General features: G+C 59.9%; 2 long non-coding RNA genes across 2 annotated transcripts; both read left to right on the top strand.

Annotated features, from left to right (window-relative positions):
• Positions 1 to 2,429: 2,429 nt before the first annotated feature.
• LOC146438826 (uncharacterized) lies at positions 2,430 to 5,734 on the top strand. The gene is made up of 3 exons (XR_014851945.1): positions 2,430 to 3,104; positions 5,045 to 5,064; positions 5,550 to 5,734. It is a non-coding gene; the product is annotated as an uncharacterized LOC146438826 (long non-coding RNA).
• Positions 5,735 to 6,451: 717 nt separating this feature from the next.
• LOC146438827 (uncharacterized) lies at positions 6,452 to 9,094 on the top strand. The gene is made up of 3 exons (XR_014851944.1): positions 6,452 to 7,243; positions 7,407 to 7,597; positions 7,765 to 9,094. It is a non-coding gene; the product is annotated as an uncharacterized LOC146438827 (long non-coding RNA).
• The last annotated feature ends 2,738 nt before the right edge of the window (positions 9,095 to 11,832 follow it).

The following is an 11,832-nucleotide window of genomic DNA, read 5'->3' on the forward strand; positions in this document are numbered from 1 at the left end:
TCCCTTCTTCTTTGGTCCTTTTTTCCTTTTGTTTTTTTGCTCCTTTTTGGGTCTTTTGTTTCCTTTTCTGGGGTTTGGGGATGTTTTTTGGGGCTCTTTATATTTTTTGTTGGGTTTTTTGCATGTGTGGCGTTTGGTTGGTTTTTTTTGGCTTTTTTTGCGGCGGGGTTTAGGGGTTTTTAGGCTTCTTTGGTTCGTTGTTTTAGGGGGTTTGGTGGTGTTTGGTTTGTTTTGGGTGGGGCTGGGTTTTTTTTTTGAGGGGGGGAGGTGGTTTTTTGCAGTTTGTTTTTTTGGTTTTTTGTTGGGGTGGTTTTTTTCTATTCAGTGTTAGGCAACTAGTTAAACATAATTTAGCCATTACATTGCATAGGAAGTTATAATTTGAGTTATATTTGTATATAGAAAGTTACGGTTTAGATTATATATCACTGTAGAAAACTGTGATTCGGGTTCTAAAGCAATAGCAAGCTGCGATTGGGGTTCTGGCTCTTCTGCTGGAGCAAGCTGTGGTTCGGCTCCTGTTGCTGCAGCCAGCTGTCAGTGAGGGCGATGCGGGTTTGCAGTGTCTCTGAGGGCACCGAGGCTCTCTGAGGGAGGGAAAAAGGGTGGGAAAAATTGGTCCTCGCCGGTTCGGGCTCAGCCTGCCGCTCCCCTCAGAGCTGCGGCGGGGAAATAGCATCAGCTGAGGATGAAAAGGCAGAGAAAAATTTGTGATAAAACCTGAGATAATTTTTGCGGAGCACAAGGAACATTTTGGAAGGGAAATGTGAAGAAGTCTCAGGAGGACAGGATGGGTTTTTTGGTGCATAAGTTGAGACAACCTGTAGGGGACGTTTTGGAGAGAAAACTTGAGGTACTCTGCAGGGGGTAAAATGTCATGTTGTTTATAAGAAAACCTTGTATGAGGTAGAGGAAAGAAATTAGCTTTTTTTGATGTGAATTTTTTGGGGTGAATTTAATGTCATTTAGAGAGGAAAAATGAGCATTTTTGAGGGAAAGTCTGTTGTGGGGCAGAAAGCAGAGGTAGCATCTTTGACAGAAAATCTGAGATAACAAGGAAGGATGATGCCCAAAAAGCTAGGCTGAAAATAAAGCCCTATAGAGCAGGTATTTCTGTATTGCAGCACTGGAGGTGAGGGAGATTTCTCCACCTAACTCACCTGCCTTTTTCAAGTGCTCTGCTTTAATTATACAGTAAATATTGCTTAATGTCACTATGTTATAGTATATATTAATGCTGTAGTATATATTGATGTTACTGTGTCACTGTATACCAGTGCAAGGAATTTACATAAGATGATTTGATGGTTATAAATAGTTCTTTTGCACTGCACTTGCGCCTCCCCCATTTGGTGGTCCTGAGGGTCTTGTTGTGATTAAGATTCAAGGTGTTCTTTGCATCTGAGCTTTTCAACTTTGTCTTCAGAGATGAACCTTTATGGTGTTTCTTGTTCTCTCTGGTTATGACTGGCATAAATTCTGTATTTTGTAGCCAAATGGCTTTGCATTTGCCAGTTGCTAATTAATACTATACTTGTCAATCTTTGAAGCTCTGCACTTGGTGAGCTGGGTGTTTGTTTATTGTTTGTTTGTCTGTGTGTTTTTCTGGGATTTTTTTGGTTTGGTTTTTTGGTTTTTTTTGGTTGGTTTTTTGGGGGGAATCTTTTTTTCTTGGAGGTTGTTTAGGGGGAGGAGATTTATTTGGGGGGGTTTTGGGGGGTGGCTTGGCAGCTTTTTTAGGGGTTTTTTGGGGGGGGGTTTGGTTTGTGGTTTTGCTTTATTTTGTGTTTGGTTTTTTCTTGGTTTTGTTAGTTTTTTGCTTTTTTGTTTGTTATTTTGGGGTTTTTGGCCGTTTTGTGTTTTGGTGGTGTTTTTTCTGTTGTGAGGGGTTTTGGGTTCTTTTGGGAAGGGTTTGTTGATTTTTTTTTTTTTTTTTTTTAATTTTTTTTTTGGGGGGGTTTCCACTTGATCAGTTCTTTGGTTTTAGGTTTCTTTTTTTTCCTTGTTTTTGCTTTTTTTTTGTTTGGGTCTTTTTTGTCCATGCAGTGCTAAACCACTAGTTACCCATATATTAGGCATTACATTTACAATTTAAATTTACAATTCAAGTTATATTAGTATTTACACAGTTTTGGTTCATATTGCTGTAGAAAGTTTTTGTTTAAATTACATTGCTATAGCAAGCTGTGCTTGAGGTTCTGAAGATACAGCAGCCTGTGGTTGAGGTTCTATAGCTACAGCGAGCTGCACTTGGGGTTCTATTGCTATAGCTGGCTGTGCTCAGGGCTCTAGCGCACTGTGATTTGAATGAGGAAGCTATCTTGTAACTCCCACTCAATTTATATAGGCATCTGGACATAGGTGATGGTTTTAGCAGAAAAACTGATGTACTTTAGAAGAGCACTGGCGTGGCCAGAGTGGAAAGCTGAAGATAAAAGCGGTTTAGAAAAGTTGTTTGAGTTGTGATGTGCAAAACGGTGCCCTTATTTCTAAACTGGGCAGGGAAAATAAGTGTGGCTAAAACTGTTTTTAACTATGGACTTTGTGAAAGCTTTATGCCTAGAAGGTTTTATAAGTGTAAAGAAATATGTACAACATTTTGTTTTTTGGAAGAAGAGATTGCAAACCAAATATCTTCATAGAAATTCATGTCATTTGTTATGATAATGATTAGACAACAAAGTCTTAATCAGATGTATTCAGTACAGAGGGCAGAATCTGAAAAAACAAGTACAGTGTAACACATTATTTTGAAAAAGTATTGAGGCAATAATATAAAACGGTGAAAAAATAATTGTAGGACTTAATGTCACTTAGCAATACCAATGACAAGGGAAAGTATCCTTCACATACACCTGAGAAATAACAGAGTGCTGTCCCCAGTCAGGGAGGGATTTTGAAATACACATTCTATGAAAAAAGTATATTTGAAGACCCACTATTAGAGTTAGGAAAGTGGTGGCTCGAGGACGTCGCCGTGGGGCTACTGGGTCACCGTCACCTTCAGGGACAGGGGGTGAGGGTTCTTCAGGCCTCACCTTGTTGTTGTCCATTGGCAGAAGCCGTGGGATGACAAGGTGAGAGGAGCCAGCGAGAGAAGAGAGGTCAAGAGTTAGAACGTCGAGGCAAGGCGAGCGCAGCGGTGGCCTGGAGGCGAAGAAGGGGGTACGAGAGTAAAGGCCATAGCTCCGTGCTGGGCGACCGCCCCTGTAAGTGAGAGGGGCAAGGTCTTTGTTGTTGGTGTTTTGCCAACGTTGTGCTCCTTTGGCTGCCCGGAGGGGGGGGCCACCTTGTAAGCAGGGTCAGAGCCCCTCTCTCCGCACTCGCGTCGGGGACGCGGAGCTCTCCCGGCCCCCCAGCCCACCCTGTAAGCAGGGCGCAGGGCTTCTCCCCGAGCCCGGCAGCTTTCTGCCTAGTCTGCTGGCCCCTGGCCAGCGTGACCCCCCCGTACTCGGGGCGCGTCACGGCCTCTGACCCCGTGCCACCCCTGAGTAGCCTCAGGGTGGCGAGGCCCCTGCGTGTCGTCCCCGAAGAGCAGGGGCGAGACCCGAGGCTTTTGCCTTCCGGTCGGCGGTGGGGACGGTTTCTTTGGTCCGGTGGCTGCACAGAGCTTGCTCCCCCTTCCGGGACTGCGTTCCCCCCTCCCTTTGTCCCTCTGTGTGTAGTTGGCGTGCGTGAGCGAGTGTGGCTGCACTTTAGACCCCCTTTAGAAATAGGCCAGCCTAGCTTAGACGTCCCAGGAGGGAAAGAGGAGCTGTGTGCAGGCACTTGGCTGAAGGAACCCTCGCCATGGCCGGGCGGGGGGGGAAAGGCTCAGGCCTTGGCCCTGCTTGCCGAGGGCGGCACCAAGCCGCTTAATGGCAGCGTGGGCACGCTGACCTGCCTGTAGCCAGGGCCCGGGTCTCTGCCTGCGCTGCGCGGCTGCCAGTCCTGACGGCATCAAGCCGCTTAGTGGTAGCGTGGGCACGCTGACCCGCCTGTAGCCAGGGGCCGGGTCTCTGCCTGCGCTGCACGGCTGGCCGTCCTGCAGGTGCTACCGACCTGCTGGCACGCCACGGCCCCATAGTCGGGGCACGTGTCACGATTTTGTGGAGCCCCTTTGTCCCCAGGAGCAGCCCCGGGTCCCTGTAACTCAGGGCTGGAGAGGCTGCTCTAGGCAGGTGACAGGAACGAGAGCGCTCCGTGGCGCTTTGTTGGGAGTGCCGGGCCACGGGGGACGGCCCCGTAAGTGGGGTTGTGTGCGTCCCCGGGCCTCGGCGGGCGGTCGGAGGGACCCCCTGTAATCAGGCGGGTATCCCTGGCCCCGGCCTTTTAGGGGCCTGGGGCCAGGAGTGACGGGGGGCCGGGCGTGTGCCCTCCCTGTCCTCGGGGCTGGGCTCCCGGCCCCTGGGCCTTAGGCCGTGTTCGTGGACTGGCTTAACTGTCAAGTGTGGAGTGTCGAGTATCAGTTCCTGTCGCCGTGGGGGAAGGCCGAGCTCCGTGGCCCCCGGGTGTCGACCGGCCTGTAAGCAGGCTTGCGTGTCTGGGAGCCTCGGTGCTCCCTCAGCCGGCAGCCTAGGGGGGGGTTAGGCCCCCGGAACCGGAGAGGAGAAGGAGCCCCCTCCGCAGGCCTCGGGGCCCAGAGCCGGTGCTCTGGAGTCCCGGGCACTTTACAGTCCAGGCAGCGGCCGGAGGCCCCCGTAAGCAGGGCTAGCAGCCTCTTTGGCCGCTGCTGTGCGTGCCCAGCTTCATTTGCCCAGAGGGCCTCGCTCCCAGCGTCGGATGGGACTGCGCCGGACGTCGCGATGGTAAGCCGAGCTGAAGCTGGGGGCTTTAGTGGAGCTGGGGCGGGGGGCTGGTGTCTGTGGGTAGCGGCTCGAGGATCTCCCCCTGGGGCTGCTGGGTGGCCGTTCCCCTCAGGCGTGGGAGCCGGAGCCTTTCGGTGCTGAGCGTCTCGTCGTCTGTTGGCAGAAGCCGTGGGATGACGAGGCGAGAGCTGCAGCGTCGAGCTCAAGAGTGGGACGGCGAGGTCAAGAGCGAGCACGGCGAGAGCTGCAGCGGCGAGCTCAAGAGTGGAACGGCGAGGTCAAGAGCGAGCACGGCGAGAGCTGCAGCAGCGAGCTCAAGAGTTAGAACGGCGAGCTCAAGAGTTAGAACGGCGAGCTCAAGAGTAGAACGGCGAGCTCAAGAGTAGAACGGCGAGCTCAAGAGTAGAACGGCGAGCTCAAGAGTAGAACGGCGAGCTCAAGAGTAGAACGGCGAGCTCAAGAGTAGAACGGCGAGCTCAAGAGCGAGCACGGCGAGGTCAAGAGCGAGCACGGCGAGAGCTGCAGCGGCGAGCTCAAGAGTTAGAACGGCGAGCTCCAGAGTTAGAACGGCGAGCTCAAGAGTTAGAACGGCGAGCTCAAGAGTTAGAACGGCGAGCTCCAGAGTTAGAACGGCGAGCTCAAGAGTTAGAACGGCGAGCTCAAGAGTTAGAACGGCGAGCTCAAGAGTTAGAACGGCGAGCTCAAGAGTTAGAACGGCGAGCTCAAGAGTAGAACGGCGAGCTCAAGAGTTTGAACGGCGAGGTCAAGAGTAGAACGTCGAGGCAAGGCGAGCACAGCGGCGGCCTGGAGGCGAAGAAGGGGGCACGAGAGGCCCTCTGGGTAAAGGCCATAGCTCCGTGCTGGGCGACCGCCCCTGTAAGTGAGAGGGGCAAGGTCTTTGTTGTTGGTGTTTTGCCAACGTTGTGCTCCTTTGGCTGCCCGGAGGGGGGGGCCGCCTTGTAAGCAGGGTCAGAGCCCCTCTCTCCGCACTCGCGTCGGGGACACGGAGCTCTCCCGGCACCCCAGCCCACCCTGTAAGCAGGGCGCAGGGCTTCTCCCCGAGCCCGGCAGCTTTCTGCCTAGTCTGCTGGCCCCTGGCCAGCGTGACCCCCCCGTACTCGGGGCGCGTCACGGCCTCTGTCCCCGTGCCACCCCTGAGTAGCCTCAGGGTGGCGAGGCCACTGCGTGTCGTCCCCGAAGAGCAGGGGCGAGACCCGAGGCTTTCGCCTTCCGGTCGGCGGTGGGGACGGTTCCTTTGGTCCGGTGGCTGCACAGAGCTTGCTCCCCCTTCCGGGACTGCGTTCCCCCCTCCCCTGTGTCCCCCTGTGTGTAGTTGGTGTGCGTGAGCGAGTGTGGCTGCGCTTTAGACCCCCTTTAGAAATAGGCCAGCCTAGCTTAGACGTCCCAGGAGGGAAAGAGGAGCTGTGTGCAGGCACTTGGCTGAAGGAACCCTCGCCATGGCCGGGCGGGAGGGGAAAGTCTCAGGCCTTGTCCCTGCTTGCCGAGGGCGGCACCAAGCCGCTTAATGGCGGCGTGGGCACGCTGACCCGCCTGTAGCCAGGGCCCGGGTCTCTGCCCGCGCCGCGCGGCTGCCAGTCCTGACGGCACCGAGCCGCTTAGTGGTAGCGTGGGCACGCTGACCCGCCTGTAGCCAGGGCCCGGGTCTCTGCCTGCGCTGCACGGCCGGCCGTCCTGCAGGTGCTACCGACCTGCTGGCACGCCACGGCCCCGTAGTCGGGGCACGTGTCACGAGTGTGTGGAGCCCCTTTGTCCCCAGGAGCGGCCCCGGGTCCCTGTAACTCAGGGCTGGAGAGGCTGCTCTAGGCAGGTGACAGGAACGAGAGCGCTCCGTGGCGCTTTGTTGGGAGTGCCGGGCCACGGGGGACGGCCCCGTAAGTGGGGTTTGGTGCGTCCCCGGGCCTCGGCGGGCGGTCGGAGGGACCCCCTGTAATCAGGCGGGTATCCCTGGCCCTGGCCTTTTAGGGGCCTGGGGCCAGGAGTCACGGGGGGCCGGGCGTGTGCCCTCCCTGTCCTCGGGGCTGGGCTCCCGGCCCCTGGGCCTTAGGCCGTGTTCTTGGACTGGCTTAACTGTCGAGTGTCGAGTGTCGAGTATCCGTTCCTGTCACCGTGGGGGAAGGCCGAGCTCCGTGGCCCCCCGGGTGTCGACCGGCCTGTAAGCAGGCTTGCGTGTCTGGGAGCCTCGGTGCTCCCTCAGCCGGCAGCCTAGGGGGGGGTTAGCCCCCCGGAACCGGAGCGGAGAAGGAGCCCCCTCCGCAGGCCTCGGGGCCCAGAGCCGGTGCTCTGGAGTCCCGGGCACTTTACAGTCCAGGCAGCGGCCGGAGGCCCCCGTAAGCAGGGCTAGCAGCCTCTTTGGCCGCTGCTGTGCGTGCCCAGCTTCATTTGCCCAGAGGGCCTCGCTCCCAGCGTCGGATGGGACTGCGCCGGACGTCGCGATGGTAAGCCGAGCTGAAGCTGGGGGCTTTAGTGGAGCTGGGGTGGGGGGCTGGTGTCTGTGGGTAGCGGCTCGAGGATCTCCCCCTGGGGCTGCTGGGTGGCCGTTCCCCTCAGGCGTGGGAGCCGGAGCCTTTCGGTGCTGAGCGTCTCGTCGTCTGTCGGCAGAAGCCGTGGGATGACGAGGCGAGAGCTGCAGCGTCGAGCTCAAGAGTGGGACGGCGAGGTCAAGAGCGAGCACGGCGAGAGCTGCAGCGGCGAGCTCAAGAGTGGAACGGCGAGGTCAAGAGCGAGCACGGCGAGAGCTGCAGCGGCGAGCTCAAGAGTTAGAACGGCGAGGTCAAGAGTAGAACGGCGAGGTCAAGAGTAGAACGGCGAGGTCAAGAGTAGAACGGCGAGGTCAAGAGTTAGAACGGCGAGGTCAAGAGTAGAACGGCGAGGTCAAGAGTAGAACGGCGAGGTCAAGAGTAGAACGGCGAGGTCAAGAGTTAGAACGGCGAGGTCAAGAGTAGAACGGCGAGGCAAGGCGAGCGCAGCGGCGGCCTGGAGGCGAAGAAGGGGGCACGAGAGGCCCTCTGGGTAAAGGCCATAGCTCCGTGCTGGGCGACCTCCCCTGTAAGTGAGAGGGGCAAGGTCTTTGTTGTTGGTGTTTTGCCAACGTTGTGCTCCTTTGGCTGCCCGGAGAGAGGGGCCGCCTTGTAAGCAGGGTCAGAGCCCCTCTCTCCGCACCCGCGTCGGGGACACGGAGCTCTCCCGGCCCCCCAGCCCACCCTGTACGCAGGGCGCAGGGCTTCTCCCCGAGCCCGGCAGCTTTCTGCCTAGTCTGCTGGCCCCTGGCCAGCGTGACCCCCCCCGTACTCGGGGCGCGTCACGGCCTCTGACCCCGTGCCACCCCTGAGTAGGCTCAGGGTGGCGAGGCCCCTGCGTGTCATCCCCGAAGAGCAGGGGCGAGACCCGAGGCTTTCGCCTTCCGGTCGGCTGTGGGGACGGTTCCTTTGGTCCGGTGGCTGCACAGAGCTTGCTCCCCCTTCCGGGACTGCGTTCCCCCCCCCACCCCACCCCTCCCCCGTGTCCCCCAGTGTGTAGTTGGCGTGCGTGAGCGAGTGTGGCTGCGCTTTAGACCCCCTTTAGAAATAGGCCAGCCTAGCTTAGACGTCCCAGGAGGGAAAGAGGAGCTGTGTGCAGACACTTGGCTGTAGGAACCCTCGCCATGGCCGGGCGGGGGGGGAAAGGCTCAGGCCTTGGCCCTGCTTGCCGAGGGCGGCACCGAGCCGCTTAATGGCAGCGTGGGCACGCTGACCCGCCTGTAGCCAGGGCCCGGGTCTCTGCCCGTGCTGCGCGGCTGCCAGTCCTGACGGCACCAAGCCGCTTAGTGGTAGCGTGGGCACGCTGACCCGCCCGTAGCCGGGGCCCGGGTCTCTGCCTGCGCTGCACGGCTGGCCGTCCTGCAGGTGCTACCGACCTGCTGGAACGCCATGGCCCCGTAGTCGGGGCACGTGTCACGATTTTGTGGAGCCCCTTTGTCCCCAGGAGCGGCCCCGGGTCCCTGTAACTCAGGGCTGGAGAGGCTGCTCTAGGCGGGTGACAGGAACGAGAGCGCTCCGTGGCGCTTTGTTGGGAGTGCCGGGCCACGGGGGACGGCCCCGTAAGTGGGGTTGTGTGCGTCCCCGGGCCTCGGCGGGCGGTCGGAGGGACCCCCTGTAATCAGGCGGGTATCCCTGGCCCCGGCCTTTTAGGGGCCTGGGGCCAGGAGTGACGGGGGCCGGGCGTGTGCCCTCCCTGTCCTCGGGGCTGGGCTCCCGGCCCCTGGGCCTTAGGCTGTGTTCTTGGACTGGCTTAACTGTCAAGTGTGGAGTGTCGAGTATCAGTTCCTGTCGCCATGGGGGAAGGCCGAGCTCTGTGGCCCCCGGGTGTCGACCGGCCTGTAAGCAGGCTTGCGTGTCTGGGAGCCTCGGTGCTCCCTCAGCCGGCAGCCTAGGGGGGGGTTAGCCCCCCGGAAGCGGAGAGGAGAAGGAGCCCCCTCCGCAGGCCTCGGGGCCCAGAGCCGGTGCTCTGGAGTCCCGGGCACTTTACAGTCCAGGCAGCGGCCGGAGGCCCCTGTAAGCAGGGCTAGCAGCCTCTTTGGCCGCTGCTGTGCGTGCCCAGCTTCATTTGCCCAGAGGGCCTCGCTCCCAGCGTCGGATGGGACTGCGCCGGACGTCGCGATGGTAAGCCGAGCTGAAGCTGGGGGCGTTAGTGGAGCTGGGGCGGGGGGCTGGTGTCTGTGGGTGGCGGCTCGAGGATCTCCCCCTGGGGCTGCTGGGTGGCCGTTCCCCTCAGGCGTGGGAGCCGGAGCCTTTCGGTGCTGAGCGTCTCGTCGTCTGTCGGCAGAAGCCGTGGGATGACGAGGCGAGAGCTGCAGCGTCGAGCTCAAGAGTGGGACGGCGAGGTCAAGAGCGAGCACGGCGAGAGCTGCAGCGGCGAGCTCAAGAGTGGAACGGCGAGGTCAAGAGCGAGCACGGCGAGAGCTGCAGTGGCGAGCTCAAGAGTAGAACGGCGAGCTCAAGAGTAGAACGGCGAGCTCAAGAGTTAGAACGGCGAGCTCAAGAGTTAGAACGGCGAGCTCAAGAGTTAGAACGGCGAGCTCAAGAGTTAGAACGGCGAGCTCAAGAGTTAGAACGGCGAGCTCAAGAGCGAGCACGGCGAGAGCTGCAGCGGCGAGCTCAAGAGTTAGAACGGCGAGCTCAAGGGTAGAACGGCGAGCTCAAGAGTTAGAACGGCGAGCTCAAGGGTAGAACGGCGAGCTCAAGAGTTTGAACGGCGAGGTCAAGAGTAGAACGGCGAGGCAAGGCGAGCGCAGCGGCGGCCTGGAGGCGAAGAAGGGGGCACGAGAGGCCCTCTGGGTAAAGGCCATAGCTCCGTGCTGGGCGACCGCCCCTGTAAGTGAGAGGGGCAAGGTCTTTGTTGTTGGTGTTTTGCCAACGTTGTGCTCCTTTGGCTGCCCGGAGGGGGGGGCCACCTTGTAAGCAGGGTCAGAGCCCCTCTCTCCGCACTCGCGTCGGGGACACGGAGCTCTCCCGGCCCCCCAGCCCACCCTGTAAGCAGGGCGCAGGGCTTCTCCCCGAGCCCGGCAGCTTTCTGCCTAGTCTGCTGGCCCCTGGCCAGCGTGACCGGCCCGTAGTCGGGGCGCGTCACGGCCTCTGTCCCCGTGCCACCCCTGAGTAGCCTCGGGGTGGCGAGGCCACTGCGTGTCGTCCCCGAAGAGCAGGGGCGAGGCCCGGGGCTTTCGCCTTCCGGTCGGCGGTGGGGACGGTTCCTTTGGTCTGGTGGCTGTGCAGAGCTTGCTCCCCCTTCCGGGACTGCCTTCCCCTCCCTCCCCTGTGTCCCCCTGTGCATAGGTGGCGTGCGTGAGCGAGTGTGGTTGTGCTTTAGACCCCCTTTAGAAATAGGCCAGTGCAGCTTAGACGTCCTAGGAGGGAAAGAGGAGCTGTGTGCAGGCACTGGGCTGAGGGAACCGTCGCCACGGCCGGGCGGGGGGAGGAAGTCTCGTGTCTTGGCCCTGCTTGCCGAGGGCGGCACCAAGCCGCTTAATGGCAGCGTGGGCACGCTGACCCGCCTGTAGCCAGGGCCTGGGTCTCTGCCTGCGCTGCGCGGCTGCCAGTCCTGACGGTGCCAAGCCGCTTAATGGCAGCGTGGGCACGGTGACCCGCCTGTAGCCAGGGCCCGGGTCTCTGCCTGTGCTGCGAGGCCGCCCGTCCTGCAGGTGCTACCGACCTGCTAGCGCGCCACGGCCCCGTAGTCGGGGCACGTGTCACGATTTTGTGGAGCCCCTTGTCCCCCAGGAGCGGCCCCGGGTCCCTGTAACTCAGGGCTGGAGAGGCTGCTTTAGCCAGGCGATGGGAACGAGAGCGCTCCGTGGCGCTTTGTTGGGAGTGCCGGGCCACGGGGGACGGCCCCGTAAGTGGGGTTCTGTGCGTCCCCGGGCCTCGGCGGGCGGTCGGAGGGACCCCCTGTAATCAGGCGGGTATCCCTGGCCCCGGCCTTTTAGGGGCCTGGGGCCAGGAGTGACGGGGGGCCGGGCGTGTGCCCTCCCTGTCCTCGGGGCTGGGCTCCCGGCCCCTGGGCCTTAGGCCGTGTTCTTGGACTGGCTTAACTGTCAAGTGTCGAGTGTCAAGTATCAGTTCCTGTCACCGTGGGGGAAGGCCGAGCTCCGTGGCCCCCCGGGTGTCGACCGGCCTGTAAGCAGGCTTGCGTGTCTGGGAGCCTCGGTGCTCCCTCAGCCGGCAGCCTAGGTGGGGGTTAGCCCCCCGGAACCGGAGAGGAGAAGGAGCCCCCTCCGCAGGCCTCGGGGCCCAGAGCCGGTGCTCTGGAGTCCCGGGCACTTTACAGTCCAGGCAGCGGCCGGAGGCCCCCGTAAGCAGGGCTAGCAGCCTCTTTGGCCGCTGCTGTGCGTGCCCAGCTTCATTTGCCCAGAGGGCCTCGCTCCCAGCGTCGGATGGGACTGCGCCGGACGTCGCGATGGTGAGCCGAGCTGGAGCTGGGGGCTTTTGTGGAGCTGGGGCGGGGGGCTGGTGTCTGTGGGTGGCGGCTCGAGGATCTCCCCCTGGGGCTGCTG

Source organism: Lichenostomus cassidix, chromosome 4, assembly GCF_008360975.1.
Source record: "Lichenostomus cassidix isolate B80296 chromosome 4, HeHo_3.0, whole genome shotgun sequence".
NCBI lineage: Eukaryota > Metazoa > Chordata > Aves > Passeriformes > Meliphagidae > Lichenostomus > Lichenostomus cassidix.